The 14,863-nt window shown below is 44.3% G+C and overlaps 1 protein-coding gene across 1 annotated transcript in view; it reads left to right on the forward strand.

Moving 5' to 3' along the window:
• The first annotated feature begins 475 nt into the window (after positions 1–475).
• The window catches only part of gipr (gastric inhibitory polypeptide receptor), a 36,754-nt gene continuing 22,366 nt past the window's right edge, over positions 476–14,863 (forward strand). Inside the window, exon 1 of the mRNA XM_006627684.3 lies at positions 476–980. The gene's annotated coding sequence lies outside the window, so the exon portion shown is untranslated. The remainder of the gene's footprint in view (positions 981–14,863) is intronic.

Consider the following 14,863-nt stretch of genomic DNA (forward strand, 5'->3'; position numbering starts at 1 on the left):
TTATGTACCCTGTCTACATCAGTGTCCTGTTTGCATTTGCACCGCGGACCAGGAGGAATGATATTTTGTTCCACTGTATACTTGTACAGTATATGGCTGGCATGACAAATAAACCTGAACTTGATCTCGAAAAGACACCCACAAACTTTCATTAAACCTTGAACAATTATTTACTCTAGACAGAAATCCTACACTGTGACAGAGCCACTGTAGACAGAAAATGTCTTCAGCTTTTAGTTTCAGATATGGTTCTTGCAAGAAGTAAAAGTTTTTTTTCACCTTTCAAGGACTCCTGATGCTACAATAAAAGCAGTAGATGTGCACTCACTTACAGGACATGGAACAGCAAACACTAACTTCCTAAAGAAAGCTTTTGATCATTTTAAATAATAAATAAATATGCATTGTAGCATAAAGAATATACATAATCACATTAAAATTCTCCTATCTGGTAAGTGAACTGTTTAAATGGAGCCAACATTTTGTGTTAACCACGAATGGGCTAACCTCAGCTGATCAGGTTAGACAACATGATGCAGAACACAAGGGTGAACCAATTCAGAGCGAAGGCGGTCTTCAAAATGAAAAGGAGAGAGAGCTGGCAAGCTTTTATAAGCCCGGCTCGCGTCGGGCCGCTCGGGGGAAAGAGCTCGAGGTGCGCGCTGCAGCTTTAAGAGCCTCCCGCGGCCGCTCGGGGATGCTGCGCGCGCTCCAGGTGGCGGGGTGCTTCCCCCGTGCAGATGTGCGCGAGCGAGAGCACGCGAGGCAGTGCACCGGCGGGTCCCGAGCGCCTCGCTGAAGCAGCGCCCCCCGGGCTTTCCGCTTGAACCACACGGACTGCGGCCCCCGGCGCCGGCAGATACATTTCTTCAGAGTGCGGAGCTTTTTTTCCCCCACCCCTACCTCGGACGCCTGTCCTGTCGCAGACTCCGGGCATCTTCCTACGCGGTGCGCGATGTGAGAGCCGGATTCTCCTCACGGTAAGCAAACCTGGACAGTGAATTAATGAGCAAAACACGAACTGGGCACAGCGCGGGTAATTGTATACCAGCGGGCATACGATCAAACGAGGTCATGAGAGAGTTTGCAACTACAGCTCCACGCGTGTTAAAATGAAATATTCATGCTTTCCCTTTCATTTCAACGCGTCAACGAAATCTGTTGCCGTTTGGTGAAGAATTTCAATGCTGTAACAATTAGCCATTGAGTTCAGAAACAAGAAGGTCTCCGCACGCAGTTTTACGTAACAAATCAGACATACCTGTAAGCGATCATTCGTTTAAACACGTGGATTAAAACATTTATTTTTTTTCAGCGAGAAGGAAAAAGGTATATGTACGCAACACAAATGATGTTATCCAGATATGTGCCGCGCTAGGCTTCCCCTTTAAGGAGAAATTAGCTCTTACTTCACGAGAAAACAGAACTCGGGTACTGTACACAAATGTGTCGTAGCAAATAATCAACTTCAGAAGAATGTGTGAGATTTTATGGGTCGATATAATTCTGCTCAGCAGAACTAATAAAACGAACTAGTGTCAGTAGTCAATGTTTGTTTAAAACGAAGACTTTGTACTCAATGCTTGTTCCTCTCAGAAGTTATTTTAGGCCTCCTACACTCTTACATGTGTCATTTACAAAAATAAGCTTTTTAAAAATGTTGTCTTGTATTCAAATAGGTAAAAGACGTTGCTTCTGGGTTATAGTACACCCTAGACATTTGTTTAAATGGTACGTCAGTCTACGTTAAATGCTTAATCAATTTAGTTCAAGTTATAACTAAAGAGGTTTCAAGTCAATACATCCAAATAAGACGTGTTCAAAGCCGAGAACCGAGAAAACAGCGCTGTCACACTCTCTCCTGGTTACTGTCCCATCATCAGATGCTCAGATAAACTCTTGCCAGAAGGAACACAGGTTGAACAGTCAGAACTCCACTCTCCATCATAAGACCCCGCCAGAACCGCTCGGAATTCCGACACCTCTACTGAAACACCCGATCCTGACGAACCGAGGTCCGATTGCAAAAGTACCCGACCTAAAACGTTAAAAACGTAAGAACACGTACAGAAAGGGAGACGGGAGCTCATGAGAGATTATTCTGTCCAGAGAGAAGCCAGGGTGCCGGCTCAGGAATGCGTCCGAGCTTCCGCAGAAGTAAACACGCGCGGACTGTTATTCTGCGCGAAACGCGCCTCTGCGTAGTTTCCACCTGCGCCTGCTAACTCTGAAGAAGCCCAGCGCCCGACTTCGTCACCGGCTCTCCGGGTGTTCATGACTTCAGCCAGGTCCCTGTGCGCTCGTCTCTGTTCCAGCGTCAGGCGGTTCAGCTCCAGCCTGCCCGTGGGAGTGAGGACAACCCCTGATCCCAGGAATGTTTCTGCTCGCTCTCCTCTGGACTCGCTCCAGGGCAGCGCCATCTCTTTTCTACCTCGGTGACCCGAATCGTACACAGGGCTCTGAAAGGTATTCCTAGCGCATTGGCCAATTTAAGCACCGCTTGACCTGGGATTTTAGCCGTGTCCCTCCACCTTCTCCTAGGAGATACAGTCGCCCTCTGTTCCCACACTTAACTGAATTCCAGGCATTCCCACCCACCTGCACGTTTCCTTCCAGCCGAGCTTAATAATGACTTAATTAAAGCTTAATTGTGAGGTTAATGAAGCTGCTTGACTGGAACATTTGCAAGTTTGTTTTTTTACTCGAATTTGTAATGTTACCTAACATTTTGAAATGCAAGAGTTAAAAGGAACCTCCCCCCAAACAAGTCCAAGAGCTGAAAACAGTTCGAGCCCCAGTTTCCAGTGAGTTTTATGATTAGGCGGATTTAGGGGCCAGGCTGGCTGGAGCAGAAGGCTGTAGGTGTGTGAGAGTGAGCCCCCGGACCCGAGGTCACTCGGCCCAGGTCTCCGGGTCTGGAGCGCAGGTCTGACAGGAGGAACCCACTGGGGGATTCTCACTCAGATCAACCCGGTCTGCTCGGGAGAGCAGCCGAACAATCTTTAAGTCATAAAAACTATGACACTTTAAAATAGCGCCGTCTGCTTCGAAAACGTTAACGTTTGTCGTGTTCACGATGTTTGTTTCGGCTGCGCAGGGTTTTGGTGATCGAGTAGCATGTGTTTGCACTGCCCCGATTCTCATGTGTTAATCTGTTTCTTTCCAAAAGCCCTCAGACTGTGTCAAGGATAGAAAAAAACAAGAGCTCGAAGGTGTTTTTTCGTTGTCTGAATTTTCTTTCAGGCTAGAAACGGACGATCTCTCGTTACTTTCGTCTGCTTATGTTCCGCACAATGTTTAAAAAAAAAAACTAAAGAAATTACTCTTCAAAGTTCCATGATATCAAATCCAGGTGTTCATTTATGAAATCGCAGAAAAATGCGTATGGGGAGCGTCGGTAACATATTGAAATTGATGTTTTTTAAAGTTATGATATGATGTGACCGCTTCCACAGTGGTGTTCTCTGTATCGTGTATCGGATCCACCGAAGGCGACGTCGTGGAAGCGGTTCTATGAGTTATAACCGAATGTGATGCTGCACCTCAAAGCAAAGCGCACATCCTGACCGGTCCAGCGAGACTTCTTTTACCTGACCGTTACAACTCGGTTATTCAAAACGAGCGACTTGAGCTGCAAATACGCATTTTAAGAAACGGGGAGAGGAGAATTCAGTTTTAGTTCGGCGAGGAAATTGTCCTTATTCTTCGGAAAATCTTTTATTTCCGAATTGCCTAAACTGTCTTCAAAGCCCAGTTTATCAATATAAAAACGATTAATAAATGTCCGCGAGTCATAAATAGCACAGTAACACCATCTCTGAGCAATAAACTGCCCCGGCTGAACCTCGCGTTTCTGGCACGTACTGTACAGTACTCCGCAGGGAGTAATTCAGTCCCTGCGGGATTTGCGTGGTCGAGCTCTCGCGTACACTTGTTCAAACGAGCTTTCAGGCTCACAAGAAGTGAGAGTGCGCTTGTGGACCCAGTGAAAATGCCGAGATCAAAGGGGATCGAGCATTTTTCCTTTTAATGCCGCAGACCTACTGTATGTGCAGAACAGTAGACTGGAATGATGTGTTTATGAACGGAAACGCATTGCTGCCATCAAGAGGAAAAAAGTATTTCACGTGTATCTCGTAATTACGAGAAAAGATATCTCGTAAATACATGAAAATGATCGTGAATTATCTCGTCATTACGAGACACGAATCATCCAGTTATTAGGAGATTGTAAAGGAGCTATTAAAAAGATAGTACACTATCGAGTAAAGGCACAGTTACCTATACAGTAAAGCACCTTGCAGCCTGGTTACAAGTACTGTATTACAGCTGCACAGGTACAGTAATTAAACAGTTAGAGCAAGTAATGATGTGACTGAAAACGGGTGGAGTAAAAACCTGAAGACATCAGGCTCCCCGGCAGCTCAGTCCGAGACACAGCTCGGCGCGTTAAGCTGCGTCTGTCTGTCTTCACGCGCTCATCGCCACCGAAACCCGTTCAACAAGCCAGCCATTCGCCCACTGCGGTCCATCCTGCTAATTCCAAACGCGGGTGCCCATCACAGGCCCAGCAGGTTTCAGACAACAGGGAGACAGACACCCCGACCTTCTCTGGACCCTGAATGTCAGCCTTTTCCACCAAGGGGATCTTTAACGGAGCAGGATACTGTACTGCACCTAGATGACGGGCGGATTGTACGAGGGGAACCATCATGTACAAGAGGGCAGTTCCTGTACTCTGTGTCTGATCTTTCACCACCCTTTCCCAGGACGCCCTTCATCACTCTTCATCACTGTTCCAGCACCTTTTATGCGTCAGGTTTGGGACTTTTCCTATTGGTATGGACTAAGAGGCCACTGCTGCCTTGAGCCGGTTGAGAATAAGCAAACCTGGACAGTGAATTAATGAGCAAAACACGAACTGGGCACAGTGCGGGTAATTGTCCTTCTTCATCACAATATTTTTCATCACAACGTAGTTTTATCACAGTATTTTTCCTGGAATTCAGTTGGAGTGCCAGTGCTCTTATTAGTCCCTTTACCACCCACCAAAATTAAGATACAAAATGTGTTTTGATAGGGAAGGTTCTGAGCTGTGATTTGATTATCGGTGGAGAAAAAGGGGGTTTATTTGTTCCCAAACGAGAGCCAGTGTCCTTATTTTCTTCCGCTCATTAAGCCTGATCCTGTGACCATTCTGGATACCTGGATACCAGCTGTTGTTTAACACTTAATCACTTCGCTATTTATCATCGCTGAGCGGCCACAGCACGGAGCCACATTCAAAGTGAACCGAAGTCCCACAGGGTTTTTGCATAGCAAAACATTTCAGTGTCAAGCGGTGATTAATCTTCTGTTTGCTTGAAATAAGCCAGTAGGCCAAGAGGAATGGACAGAATGGGCTGTGACTCCAGAGCCAGCACTGTTCTCAACACGCGCTGTTTATTGAACAGCTATCTCTGCAGGTGGAAATTTTCTTTCCACATATAGACCATTGTGCATTTTCTTATGAAAGCATTATCCTTTTTACTGACGTGTACTTCAGCAGTTTTACATGATTATTTTGAATAATACACGCACAGCCACATCTCACATTCAAAATCACCTTAATATTAGAAACACACAAAGGTTATTTAACAAATGCCTTGTTTAATTAATATTGACAAGAGTAATATTTTACAAGAGTTCCCCAATCTGTAGAAATTGGTGATTCAGGCAGATTAAAAGACTAGGTCTCTCAAGGATCAGGATTAGAGACCTTTATTGCTTTGGATAATACCAGGCAAAAACTCTCATGTTAAGCACAGGAACAGATTGTCTTCAGTTTGTAATAAGAGGCAGGAGTGTTGATTATTATGGGTAGTGCAGTCTCCCTAGAGCTGCACTGCTACAAATGAATAATGCACATATAAACAAGATGGGTTAATTCTTATAAATAATATTAATAATAAGAATAAAATTTAGTCTGTACCAGCTTCCAAAATCTCATAAAAGACACAGAATCTTTGCCATTTGTGTTGTACAGTTCTATAAAATATTATGCAAGGCTTTAAATTACTGTGCTGTTATTTTAGCTTTGTATTTAATGCGAACATGGATGCTTCAGCTGCCCTCATCCAGAATTTTACTGTGGAAATTCACAATAAAAGCTCGTATATGACAGAAGGAATGGCAAAATACAGTACAATCTACACCGTGATAAAACTAACGAACTCAAGTTAGAGCAATGGAACATGGGAACCATGGTTAAGTTTGAGAAGGGTTTTCACACTGCACGTCCCAATATTCACAGCACTGCTAAAATAGGATCGGCGTGTTTCCCGCTGTGCTTGTGGCACAAGTCAATGCAAACTGCCCGTCAATAAAATATCTGTGCAGATTGTGCAGGAGCCCGCAACTCGTGAAACGTCAAGACATTTCCAACTGTGAGACAGTCCTGCTGAGCTCTGCTAAGCTTTCCTGCTCAGGAACACAAATGCTTGCAAATTACAGCATGTGTGCTGCACGTTAACACGAGCTTTTCTTCCTTGCACTCTGTAGTGCAGACCTGGCCTCACAATGTGGTCAGAGATGCACACTGCTGTGCATTTGTGTGCAGAACAGTTTGTCTTGTAGAGGGGAAGACTTGCTGTACTGCCCTGGAGTCCCCTCTCAAATGCATTTGGCGACAGGCACGCCAGTACCTCCTATCATGTCAGCAGCTGCAGTAAGACAAGCCCTTACCCCTCACCTTCTCTCTCTTCATGGGCCTGGCCCATGTGGTGTTAAAAGACAGCTATGTGCTGGGGGAGTGATGATCCATTCACCATTACATGCTCAAGTCACAAAAGCTGCAGGAAACTAAGCAAACGGGAACAACACCCTCTTTCAGCTTGTCAGTGGGCTGGTGTTTAAAAACAAGAGGCTCGGCCTGGCGGGGAACCGGTAATGACCCACAGCCTCAGTCCCCAGCTGCTGTGATGTTTCTTTTAACACCCAGTTCTACCTTCGGTTTGTGTGGAAATAAGACCATAATGGGAGCAGCCTCTGGTGTTGCGCTTGTGGCATGGAAGCAGCTGGGGACTGGACCCTCTGGACAGTGCTGGAGACACAGAGGGTTTTCCTTTCGGAGAGGATGCTTGGTTTTCTGAGTGCGTGGGCCTGTAAAATATGAAGACAATCCCCAGGTCTGCCACTATTATGAAAAAGTAATACTGTATAATCTTATCTAGCAGCACACATACTGTAGATAACCGCTTTGATGTAGTGTTATTTTTGGCACATGTTTGGGTCACACTGCAGTGGATGAATACATTGGAGAAACGTTCCCTTACTAAATATAACATACCGGTGTACTTTCACCATTGCTTTACTGTTCGTCAGGCCTTCTCTTTGCTTAATGACACCGGACCATGGGAATATTGTCATGGTTGACCCACTGAGCAAACGGGAAGATGTGCCCTATGCGGTACCGTAGGGGGTCTAGAGATGAGGGAGAAGTTCCCAGAGGGAATGAGGGCTAGGCGAGAGGCGAGGTCAGTAACAAAAGGTCGGCAAGTAGGTTTCCAATCCAGGAGAGGGTAGGGCAGAAGGCTTAGTCAAAAGGCACTTCCGTGATTCAAGAGGTGAAGGTCAACGAGAAGGCTTCCAATCCAAAAGGGCAAGCCCTTTACCAGGCGAAGAGCAGAGGGTCCTGGTTTAATTATTGTGTGTGGAAGAAGATTGATGGAGCGCTGATTGATGGAGTGTCGTGGTTGGCTGATTGACAGGAGTGGTGTCGTTTGGCAGAAGTGCTCAGAGCTGGGGTGTGATTAGCGCGGGTGTGTTTCCGTGTGAGAACGTGGTAGGCAGAGGGCGTGACAAATATGGTAAAATACTGTCGAAGAAGGCGTTTGCTATTGTACACTGCAGTAACCTGTCCAATTAGACGTTTATCGTTTGTCACTGTGTCTATGTGTCCAGATATGCATTGTAAACACTGAGTGCCACACACAAGAAATTGAGATTTTCTTACAGAAGAATGGTTCACAACTCTGAATCTCGGTTTTCACAGAACAATGTTAGTCTTCAGCAGTCAAAGATTTAATAAACATTCTTTTTTTGCTGTTCTCAGTTTTCCACAAAGTTAAACTGCATGCTACTGCAATCTCTCATTCTATAAATGGCCAGAGCACTTTGTCGAAATTCTTGTCGAAAGTCTGAAGGTCAGCAAAAGCTGAGCGGTGAATATAGAATTTCTGGAACAGAAAGCACAGCAACAGAGGGAGATTACTTGTCTTTGCATTTATGCAGTTTATATATCTCAGACGTATTCAATTACTGAAACACTCCCAGCATGCAACTGCATTTTTACACTTTCATCCTCTCCTGTCTAATCTTTTCTTTTGGCATAGATATGAAATCTTTGGGCTGATCTTCACCCACTCATACATTATCGCGGCATCCCTGCGTCTTCTCACTAACCCTGAAAGTCAGGGATTTTAACCAAATCCTGCCATCCTCCCACACAGCTAAATCAATGGAAATCTACACAAAGCGAGGCAGGTTGACTCATTCACTGACTCGCACTGGGCTGATGTGGGATGCTTCAGCTGAAACCGAGAAATCAACGAGAAATGCAGGAGAGAGCCAGCATGATCTTTTTCTCCTTCCTAGCAAGCCACCTTCTTCCATCCCTGTTAAATATCTGCTTGCTTTTGAGCTACGCAAAAATGAAACTTGCAAACAAATGAGCAGGCTGCACATTACCTCGTAGTATTTTGTGTTTCTGCAGCGTGGAAGTCAAACTCCTCTTCTGAAACAGTTTGATTGTGGAACTGCCAAGATGCTGAAGGGTTTAGGAAGAAGTTGAGGTCCTGGGAATTCCTGATGAGACTTAGGATTGATGATGGCGGTAATGCAAGCAGTAAAACAGCAGACCGTTCAGAGAAAAGTGCAGCTCAAGCTTACAGAGAACTGCCCAGATTCAACCTCCAGATGTTTTCCCTGTGTAAAACACACCCATGCTTGTGAAGTGTGATTCATGGGAAAAGCAGTTGGTATAAAACAGCTACTTGAAGATGGTGTTGGGTTTTCCATCAGTACAAGGCTGGTCAGCAAATTCACACATCTCCCAGCGGGAGTGAACGGCAGACTCTCTTTGACTCTCCACTGCCTGGGATTTGCACGCATCATGACCACCCCAGGCGCGATCAAGATCAAATTCACCGAAGACCTGGAGTCTCTTACTGCAGAGATTATGAAAGATTGCAAACCCATCAATCACCCTTGGTGACCTGACTGATGGACATGGAGTAGATCAGGTGCTACTGGAGAAAAATGAATTTAGGAAATATGCTGAATGCAGCCTCTTTATCAGCAAAGCACAGCAAGAGGTCCTAGAGGAACCTTTGTTCCAAGCACTGGCATCGCATTGGTTACATCATCACCAAGACAGGAGGTGGACAAGATGTCAGACTGTCAAAGGTCAGGGGAAGAGCAGACTGCTGGACGGTCCACTGGCTCATATTCTGCAAGGTGACTATCTGGAGCATCAGTAGATGAACACATGGCAGAAAACTACCTAGAACCTCAGTCTCTCCAAATTAAAGTAGGAATTTGTTGGACTGCATAACCAATTAGTAACAATTGAGGTGACCTCCAATAACACTGAAGAAAGCTGGCAGTCCTCTCCACCACATCCAGTTCCTTCTGCACATAAACCTGAAGACCGGCTAGATGAAAATGTACTTTTAATGGAAAAAGATGGGCCAAAAAAGATAAAAAACAGAACATTTCATTTTCCTGGAAACACCATAAAAGATCTTGTCTGCAGGAAGAGAAGAATAATAATATTTAAATTATTCGCAGGTCATGGAGTGAACACTGGTGTCTAGTCCCCTCGTCTCCTGTAAACACTCTCTACTTGCAGAATCTGGTATTAAAGACAGAACAATATAAATTAAGAGCTTCTTGGCTCGTGCTTCAATTTTCCAGGTTCTTATCTTGCACTTTGCTCCTACTCTCCTAATTTTAGGACACTCCACCCTTTCTCTTTGTTACCATTTTTAACTGATCTTTAAACAAGGAAAGAGCTTGATTGGAGTGTCCCTCTGACTGCCCACCCTGGTATAGAACACTCAAGTACTGTTGTGCAAACGGACATGGTGAAGGACCAAACCAGCAAGACTTTGGCCTGGTTTGGTATTTATGCAGAAACTGGACATGCTTCTGGTAAACCATGAGGAGAACATAGCCAACGGCTTAAAGCCTAGAGTAGCTGCAGTATATATTGCTTTAAATCCTTTCTCCTCGCTCAGATGACAAAACACCACTACGTCTCACAGACACCTGGGACATCAGGAATTAGATTTCCCATCTATCCTCCCCTAAACCAGGCTCTTCAAGCTCAATTCATTTTTATCCTCCTGATAAGTGCTAAACGAGATCTTTAAGGAAGCTTGATCTGATATTTAATGTTTTCTTTATTTCATAACTGTGGTCTTGTGAAGTATAGATTGAAGAATACAATCTGTCAGAATTTGTCAAAAGCACATACATGAGAATTATTATGGAGGAGAAACCTGTATTTTATTTAGGAATGACACTGAATATGCTGACAATGAGTGTGGAACATCAATTTTCTAATCCTGAAGGGCAGCATGCACATTTGAGCAATTTTACAGTACTTGTCTTTTTTTGTCACTTGTTTCCTGTTATCACAGTCTTGCTTCTTGGTTCTTTTTGCATTCGTGTTTCTGAGAAAGCAGATGGACAGGCCATCACTGATACCTGAAGAAAACAACACTGATCTGCATTGATTTTTCTAGGTGCTTAGGTTGTTAAAACAGCTTTGTAACGAGCGGCTCAGTATTTTATACCCTGTCATAGAAATTTAGTGAAAGGTACGCTATTTACATCACAGTTTTGTTTATCTTCTTCCTGTTAAGTGATTTGTTAGCATCCAGTGGTCAATCCAACCTAAAGGCTGATGGGTACTTTAGTTTGTGCACCAAGATGTGAGCTCCTATACAGTTAGAAAACAAGTCTGAACTCCCCAGAATTGGATAATAAATTAAACAATAAAATGTTGCAAAGGAAACATTTTTTGTAGAAGGCACTGAGATTTAGCCAACTTGTTGGGTTCCTAATTTTCTGAAAATTTCTGAAAAAGTGCCCCCTAATCAACAGTTCCTATAGGAGAGTTTGCAGTGAATGTCCGAGAGGAGGACAAGACCCCAGTTCGACCGGTCAGCTGCTCCCTGATTAACCAGCTTCGCTCCAGCTTTCCTGACGATCTCTGCTCCACCAGCCCAGTCCTCACGCCCCTCCCAGCAGCCCCTGGGCTCCTCTCCCCTGGGGCACCAGACCATCTCCAGCCACGCCACACCAGTTAAAGCCCAGGTTAAACTCTAAGCCTCCTCAGTGACTCTATGGGGCCTGTCTGCAACTCATAAATAAAGCATTGGCAGTTGCTAAACCTACAGAAGAAACAGAGCAATCAGTTGCTGTATTCAATTTCAAGGGAATAAAAACAGAAAAAGACCATTTTTGCCGACTGTCAAACAATACAGCTGATCTCTTCAGAGTAGGCTGACAATGGTAGACACAAAAGATGACCTACTTTTAACAAGTCTCTAAACAAGTTGACCATCTCAACTTCTACAGCTCTTCAGATTAATTAAATCTACGTCATAATCAGTCTCTTGTCATTTAGTTTGTTCAGGTGACAGAAGGCACTGCGTGTTTACATAATCTCATCTTTTAACACATCAGAAATTGTCAGTGCACAGAGATGCTATGTGCACATAGGTTTAAAGTCTTGGTGTACATTTCAACAGTGCTTAATAAATCTGATAGTACTGAAAGTTGATTATTCTGAAACAACTGCCTAGAGAAATAAATGCTGTAAGAAGGGCTCCTTCAGCTGAAGGAGATGGGAAAATAATTCCAGCTACACTGGAAGTCAACACAAGCCTGCACAAAATCCAGAAAGTATTGAAAGGGGGATAACTCAAAGTTCAAAGCTTGCTAACACAACTCCAGAAGATGTCCTCAAGGCAGCAGCATCTTTGCTCACTGAATCCTCAATCTAGTTTTGGCAACTAAAGTCCTCAAGAGAAGAACAGGAGGAAGAAAATAAACTTCAACGACAGTTCTGGTAGGTGGAGGCTTCAGTACAATGAGACCTCCAATCAGATAGGTCTCCATGCCATTACATCAAAGTCACGTTCTGTCAAGATATGTGTGGAAGCTGGTGTGTAACACCTTTCTCACACACAGGCATCTTCCACCCCCAGCACATTGTCCAAGTGCTTTGGTAATCAGCTAATGGTGGAGGGAGCAGGATCATGATGTACAGCCTGGCATGGCATGGAGTCAGCTGTCACAAGAAGGTCCTCAAGCACTTGCTTTCTTCCCCGGTAGCTGGATTTGAAGCTGGACTGCCGTTTTTCGGATCTGCTTACCCTAAACATAGCCTGCCCCAATACTTGTGTTTGGACAGCTGCATCCAGAGGGATCACCTGTCTGCAGTTTAAAACACAAACCAGAGTATTATAATTCAGGACCAGGAACATCAAGACCCTGAAGAATGGTCCAGACAATGACTCTCCAGAATGCTGCAGCAAAATGTGTGACCCGAGAGTTCCAACGATATGACTTTGACATTACTACCCTGAATGAAGCCTTACAAGCCAGAGAGGGGGAACTTAAAGAATATTTGGCTGGCTGTACATTCTTATGGAACAGAAAATCAGAGAAACAAATGTATGGGGTAGGATTGGACATCAAGTAAGAAATCATAATTTCCCTTTGTAGCTTCCCTTTTCAAATTCAAGCAAATCATGACACTTCTCTTATTTACAGGGAATACACCTGTTTGCTTTGGACATATTCCCCTAATCTAGACCCAGACAATGAAACAGAAGAAGATTTCTATGTCAAGAGTGACAAATTCTTTGTGGGATCCCCAAGACGTCAATGCCTTTAGTATGGTATGAGATGGAACCACTGATAAGTAAGGAGCTGGAAGTATCAGCTCCAACTAGAATCCTTCTGAGTTGATAATCATAAAAACAACCATGATGCACACAATTAAATCATGAAGTGAAAACTGAAATGAAAATCTGGAGAATTTGTGAACTCTTTACACAAAGCACGGTGTGAGCACAGGCAAAATGTTAAAAATCCATGCTGGTCAACCCAATCAATCAGTCTCTGACAGCATGACAGCTTGAAAACCCTTCTCTTGATCAAAAGCAGGGTCTGTTATGTAAAGCTTTTATGTCTAACACACATTGCTAAAGGCATGTGGTACTGCTTAATAAGAAAATTGACTATTTTAGGGGGATATTTTTTGTTTTGTTTGGAGGAGCATTTGTTTGAGAATAATGCTTTTTTATTGTCCTTGGCTGTTTCTTTTCTTTATTTTTCCTGGGAGGTTCATTGAGCAACACACTGGATGTCACAACTCATAGAATCAGCAAGGAGGCAGCTTGACTCTTGTATAATATTTTGGGCTGCTTATCTGGTGAAGGAAATCTGCCCACGATACTCAAGTTCATTCAAATGGAGTGCCCACATGGATTACAGCCAGAAAGGAAGAACTGGAAAAAAACACCTTTCATCCTAATGAATACTGCAGTATATCTCTGCTGTGTTAAATGTAGTGCCATACTCCCTCTGTCTAGTAACTAGGTCCAACCCTTGCTGAGACAGTAGTGCTTCAGCCCCGCTGACCATGATCTAGCCAACACCAGCAATTCTGCGTGGCAGGTTCTTAAAAGTAACCTTGATCTGCCTAGAACCAAGATAAGCAGGGACCCAAGTAAAATTAAAGAAATCAGATCAGTAGAAATAATCGGCATTAGAGCAGCAAAGCAGCCAGCATGCACTCAGATATGCGGCTGTGGCAGCAGGGGGGTAGATTTACGGGAGGAGCAAACCCAGAAAGTGTGTGTGTTTGCACAGAGGTTCTGCAGGGGGATCCGGAACAAACTGTCCTTTCACCCTTTAGAGCAGAGTTCCTGATATCCTTCCAGGCGCATCTGGATACAGCACTCGGATCAGGCAATTAAAAGAAATGAGCAAGGTGTGCCGAATGGCAGGGCTACAGGATTCCTGAGTGGCACCACGTGTTTGGTCCCACAATTAGCGACGATGGGGCCGAGATGTCAGCATGCATGCAGTACGCCTATTCGTGGACAGGTTTTCTACATACTGTACAGTATATGCACGTGCAGGAATACCCCTGTAAGCAGCGTATTCCAAAGCAGAACTTGTCCAAGACTGGTACTGGAAGTTTCCTGACCACATGCAACGATGAAAGGATTATGATACATGATCCATCGGGTGGGAAGCCTAAGTGCCAAAGTGAAGGATAATGGAAATGTGTGCATAGAGTACATTCAGCTCTAGCCACTGCAGCAGCAGGGTTGTGACCACTGACAGTGTTGCAGTGTTGTGAAGACTTACAAAACACTAGAAATAAATCCTTGCATTTATTCAGAGCTTTTCAACCCAAAGGATTGAGCGCTATTAGATGCAGGGACCATCTACTGGGAGACACACAGCAGCCACTCTGCACCAGCAGCCCCATATCACAGCAGATGCGCTCGGGGTGCTAGAGGAGGAGAAACAAACTGCTTCACCAGTTCAGTTTAGGGGAACATTTAGGGAGACCAGGCAGTGTTCACAGTGGAATGGAGTGGAATTTAGTCAGGACACCAGGAATGACACCTATTCTTTTGAACAGGGCCCTGGGATCTTTAATAAAGTCAGGACCAAGGTTTAATGTGTCTCTGGGCTGCAGTAGTACATCACCCCTTACAGCAGTGTCCCTTCTATAAATGCAAACAATCCTATTATTAAACTATTTACTCAGCCTTGTCTTTTGAAGCATTCG

Source organism: Lepisosteus oculatus, chromosome 3 (genome assembly GCF_040954835.1).
Source record: "Lepisosteus oculatus isolate fLepOcu1 chromosome 3, fLepOcu1.hap2, whole genome shotgun sequence".
NCBI lineage: Eukaryota > Metazoa > Chordata > Actinopteri > Semionotiformes > Lepisosteidae > Lepisosteus > Lepisosteus oculatus.